Genomic DNA, 6,000 nt, shown 5'->3' with positions numbered 1-6,000 from the left:
GTTGTACAAACATACATGTTGGCAGACACTCATGCACATAAAATAAAAATCTTTAAATACGTGACTAATTTTACTGATAGTCATAAGTAATACAAATAAATATATGCTTTGGAAATAGATGTCTGGGCCATTGGGATAGCTCAGTTGCTTAAGGCCTCTTCCACTAAGACTGAGGACCTGAACTTGATCCCTGAGACACATATAGTAGAAGGAGAGAACTAACTCCTGAAAGTTGTCCCTGTGGTATGTGCATGCACACAAAATAAATATTAAAATCTAATAACGGTTTCTTTTTGAAAATGGACTCTGCAACAATTCACTGAGTGTTTCTTATTAAGCATTTTTCTTTACCTTCTTACTGATATTTGAGAAGTTATAGTTGGAAATATGAGAATACGACTCTAAAACAAAAGACCTTTTGTTCGCCCTTTATTTTGTCCTCCTTGCTTTTTCTTTTGATCTCTGCTCTCAACTCTCCTGTTGAATGGACAGCCTGGGAGAGGGCCTAGCAGATAAGTAAATAAGCCGAAATGGAATCCTTATGCAGTCTGTAGCTTCAGGAAGTACATTCTCATGAAACCAGCTGCAGTCGCATGTTCTGTTCTGTCCTCTTACCAGCAAGACCCTTGCTGGCCTTCCTTTATTTCTCCATTCACTCTAAGACTCGCTTGGTGGAGTTGCAAGTCAGAATTTTTCTGTGTGTGTTGTGTGTCTATCTCTGCGCTCTCTCTCTCTCTCTCTCTCTCTCTCTCTCTCTCTCTCTCTCTGTGTGTGTGTGTGTGTGCATATGCTGTGTGTCTCTGTTCTCCAATCAAACAAAAGTTAATGAGTTTTAAAATGTTTTACTTTCTCTTTCCACATCTTCCTGGCCGTGACCAACCAACCACATTCTGGTGCTTGCCAGAGAAACTACATTTCCAGTAGAATATTATAGTTGACCATTGATAGTCATGCTAACTAGAAGACTTTGGTGATTTTTTGTTTGTTTTAGTTTTAAAACATTTTAGTTGTTTTAAAAACAATATTTTAAGCTTAAAATTTAAAATACCACAAACCAAATGCTTGATTTTGTTTTTTGATACAGGATCTCATATACTCAGGCTGGTCTCAAACTTCCTTGTTGAGTAGGATAACCTTGAACTGCTATATCTCCCGTGTGCTCACATTATAGGTTTTTACATTATGTCCTTTCTGCCCTTTTTATAGTGTGTGAAATCCAGGGCCTCCTGTATGCTAGGCAAGCACTCTATCAATTACCAGCTGGGCTACATCTTCAGCCTGTTTTTAAATTTTAAAATAGATTTTAGCTTTTTTTTTTTGATAAAGGGTTTCACTCCGTGTAGCCTTGAGCCTTGGCTGGCCTGGAAGTCACTATGTGGACTCACTGAGATCCACCTGTCTCTGCCTTGAAAGTGCTGGGATTAAAGACATGTGTCACCATTCCTAATATTTGTATTTATTTTTAAAATAACTTGTGTGTATTCCTTAAATTCTTACATCTCAAGAAATATCCCTCTAACAGCTGGTGTTGTGCCATCATCTTCCCATTACCAGGGGATGTAGCATTTAAGCATGCTCTTGTTTTTCTTATCTTCAACTCAGTTCTTCTTTGGAGCAGACCTCTCCCACTGCCACAGTCCCAGCTCTCTGTTCCTCCATGAAGTCCTGTCTAGTTAGTGTCCCTTGTCACCCTTTCTTTTACCCCATTCAAGTTTTCCTCATCACTGCACCAAAAACATCCCTTCCAAGTTGTTTAGTCTGATGGTTCATTCTCAGCATTCATCCTACTCCATCTTCAGCATCACTTAGCACATTCCAGTCCCTGTGTTATCACTTGCCTTCCAGGGTCCTTTGTACTTGTTTTCCTTATTTTTCCATTGGTTGTTATGGTTCAGTATTCTTTTCTGGTTCTTCCCTTTCTCCCCCATCTCAATATTGGCATGCTTCAGGTTCACCCTGTTGGTACTCCCATTCAGTCTTGGCTTGATATATTACCTGCATGCCAATAATCCCCCAATTTCTCAAAAGTTTCGAAACATAAATCCAATTGCCAGGTCAAGGATCCACATGTAAATTTCACAGACACTTCAAGTTTGCTGTGCTCAGACTGTATGTAGCTTCTGGAGCAATAATACCCAGCAGCAATGACATACTGCTGCTCATATCGTTCTTTTTAGAAATATTTATTTAATTAGTTTTTTAGTAATGTGTCATGTGTATGAGCATGTGTGAATTTATGTGCATATGGATGCAGGATTTCAAAGGGGCCAGAAAAGAGGACATTGGATCACCCAGAACTGGACTTCCAGGCAGTTATGACAGCCCCTGTATGGATACTGGAAGCTGAACCCAGGTCCTCTGCAAGAGTGGTAAATGTTTTCAACTGCTGAGCCATCTCCTAGTACCTTGCCTGCCTTTCCTCCTTCTTTCCTTCTTTCTTTCTTTCCTTCCTTCCTTCCTTCCTTCTTCCTCTCATTCTTTCTCAAGTAGGGTGTCCTATGACCCAGGATAACTTCATACTTGCTATGTAGCAGGTCTTAAATTCCTGATCCTCTTGTTTAAATTCCTGACCCTACCAAGTTCTGGGACTGTCAATGTATATCACAATGTCCAAATAACACTGAAGGCAACCCAAGGCCATGGCCAAATTTTGGATAATTTGAACAACAAATTAATACTAACAATGGGTTAGAAGCTGTAATGTAAAATGAACACTGTGCATCCATACTAATATAAATAATTGAATAGATAAATGAGAAGGAAAAGCCTATTCAATAATATGAGTACAAGGAATGATAGAAATGGAAAGTTCCCATTTGGCAAACACCACAGTGATAATTGTTCCCTGCAGGGTCATTTAGAGATGCTGCAATTAGAGGTAGCAGCATGCTCTGAAACAAGATGCTACTGTAGTCTCAGGGTGTCTTCCCTCAAGTCACTCATTCACTGAAAACCGAGGGAAGAAGAGTCTTTCTAAGTGGTGAGACCGAGTGTTCAAAGTATGTTATTGTTAATGAGACACGAAACATGCCTCTGTTGAGATAGGTCAAGGGACAGAGGCAACATTTCTTCCATGGTATTCCATGACTTAAGTGTAGCTGTGCCAGGTGTAGTGGCACAGGCCTTTAATTCTAGTCCTTGGAGGCAGAGACATGTGGATCTCTTTGAGTTTCAGGTCAGCCAAGGCTACGTAGTGAGACCCTATTTCAAAACAAAACAGAGCGAAACCAAAAAAACCATGAATGTACATATGAAAACATCAGAGGTCTCAAATTGAGGACAAAATGACTGCACCATTCTTCTTCCAAAGTATCAAAGTTAGGGAAGATAAGAAAACTGAAGACTTTCCTGGGGTTTGTGCAGTTAGAATGGTTTTATGCCCATGATAGTTTCCTGGCTGTGATCACTGTGCTTTGGCCCTAAGGTGTTAGTATCTAAGGATGAAGATTATATGTGTATCAGTTACAATATTTTGGCAACTTTTAAGAAGTATGAAATAACTTGGGCTTGGTGGCAAATGCCTTTAATCTTAGAACTTGGAGGCAGAGTCAGGTAAACTGAGTTTGAGGCCAGCCTGCTCTACCTGGCAAGTGCCAAGACAGCAGCGGCTATATAGAGAAAGACCCTGTCTCAAAAAGAAAAAGGAGTTTGAAATCATTTCCATATAAAACATTTGAAAAATTAAATATAAAATTGTTGGGAGGGAAAAGTGGTGGTGAGGGTGTATGGGAGAAGGAGTTGGATGAGAGGGGGTCAGGGGTGGATTTTATCAAAACACAGAATATGCATGTGTGAATGAAATTCTAAACAGTAATTAAACATTACCTTAGATGTATCAAACTCATCCCGTTTAAAGAGAGCAAGAATGTTCTATTACCCTCAATTCAAATGTCATTAATATTTAGTAGGAAGGCTAATGTATTTATGAGATTCTTTAAAATGTATACCTCTGAGCACTTGTTATAAAACAACCCATTTATCTTTCCTTTTCTTTCCCATATTTGCTTTACCTATAATCTTCCCTCCCCCTTGTTTTTCTGTTCATGGAAATTTCTTTCTTTTCCCTGGCAGCTTTGAACTCATTGTGTAGACCAGGCTGGCGTGCAACTCACAGAAATCCCTCTGCCTCTGCCTCTCAAATGCTGGATTAAAGCAGAGTGTGACTTTGCTTGGCTATATTTATTATGTTTTGTCTGTATCTGCTACCCTCTTAAAAAGGAAGAGACTTTGCTTTTCACCTCCTGAGCACTTAGAATAGTCCTTAGTAAACTGAATTCATGCAGTAAAGATTATGTAACTCTGGGCTGGAGAGATGACTCAGTGGTTAAGAGCACTGATTGCTCTTCTAGAAGACCTGGTTTCAATTCCCAGCACCCACAACTGTCTGTAATTCCAGTTTCAAGGGACCCAACACTCATGACAATAAATAAATACCATTTTAAAAAAGATTATGTAATTCAGTTCATGTTAACAACATATCTATCATTATCAATATTTACAGCAGTGGAGATCCAACCTGAGGCCTTAGGCATGTAAGACAAGGGCTCTAACACTGAGTTATATTCCCCACAACAACAAATTTATTGTGTATTAGGTAATGCATTAGAAAGACAGAGAAAACATCATGTCTCCTGCTGATATAAGCCGTGACGACGTTATACAATGAGTATGAGTTAATATTTTTAGTCATTGGGAGACTATATAACGATATGAATTTTAGTATGTAATTTGAGAGGTGGAGGCAGGAGGATCAGAAATTTGAGTTTATTCTTAGCTACGTAGTAGGTTTGGTGCCAGCAGTCTGGGGTACAAGAGAGCCTGTCTCAGTAAAATTAAAACCAAAACCAAAACATCATCATCAACAACAACAACAATTCTTTTGGTTGCAAGAGATAGAAATGCATTTGGATTGTTTTAAGGGAAGAATGTAGAGATTTACTTGCTCACAAAACTGTACAATTTAGAAATAAATACAGCTCTGAGCCGGCGTTGGTGGTGCACGCCTTTAATCCCAGCACTCGGGAGGCAGAGGCAGGCGGATCTCTGTGAGTTCAAGGCCAGCCTTGTCTACAGAGTTCCAGGACAGGCTCCAAAACAATACAGAGAAACCCTGTCTCAAAAAAACAAAACAAAACAACAACAACAAAAAGAAATAAATACAGCTCTGGGTATGCTGGGTAGCAATGGTCTTAAAATTGTCTTTAGAATTTATTAATCTTTTTTGTCATTTGCTTTTCCTTTGAAATAGCATTGCCAACGGTGTTATTTTTTTTCTTTTTCTTTTTTCTTTGTTCATGTTTTTGTTTTTGTTTTTGTGGTAGCCCTTAGAGATTCAGCCTCAGATTCTTGTATATGACAAAGCCCAAAATGCTGGGCCTGGTGTAGGTTACCTGCTCTATGGCAAGGGACTGTGGTGTTCTCATTTCTTCTGGCAATGGTTACAGGTCACTTTTATCGCCTCTTAGCCACTTGTACTGAGAGTGGGAGAATTAAAGAATTAAAGCAACCTTGTTTATGTGAAATGGTAGACCAGAATAGCTGGTGTCAGAAGTACAGCACTCTGACCTCTAGTGGTTGCTTTGTAAGTTGACCCTTCAGCATTCCTCCAAAGACAAAAGGTGATTTCACACCATATTGCCTATGCTAAGAACTTCAGTGTCTCTCTCTGACCCTCTGTACTGAATCACTCATCCATTTGAAGCAGTCTTTCTTTTGACGTTGGTATAGTATTGCTTGTGTTTTCTCTTTGTTCCTACAATCACTCTTTGCTGTTGGGTTCATCCACCTTTTGAAAAAAATTTTTCTTCAAAATTCCCTATTGATGTATGGTTTTCAGCCAGGGGACCTTTATCTGTCAAGTAGCTCCTCATATCTGATCTTAGTCCCTGCATCCAACATTGATTCTTGTATGATGACCCATTCCTTTGTTGTCCAATAAACTGGAGCTGGATTTTGGTCAGAGGTTGTTGAAAGCCAATGTAAGTTGTAGCATATTTGCCC

Source organism: Mesocricetus auratus, unplaced genomic scaffold, assembly GCF_017639785.1.
Source record: "Mesocricetus auratus isolate SY011 unplaced genomic scaffold, BCM_Maur_2.0 Super-Scaffold_100013, whole genome shotgun sequence".
NCBI classification, from domain to species: Eukaryota; Metazoa; Chordata; class Mammalia; order Rodentia; family Cricetidae; genus Mesocricetus; species Mesocricetus auratus.
Note: the sequence above shows the minus strand (reverse complement) of the source record.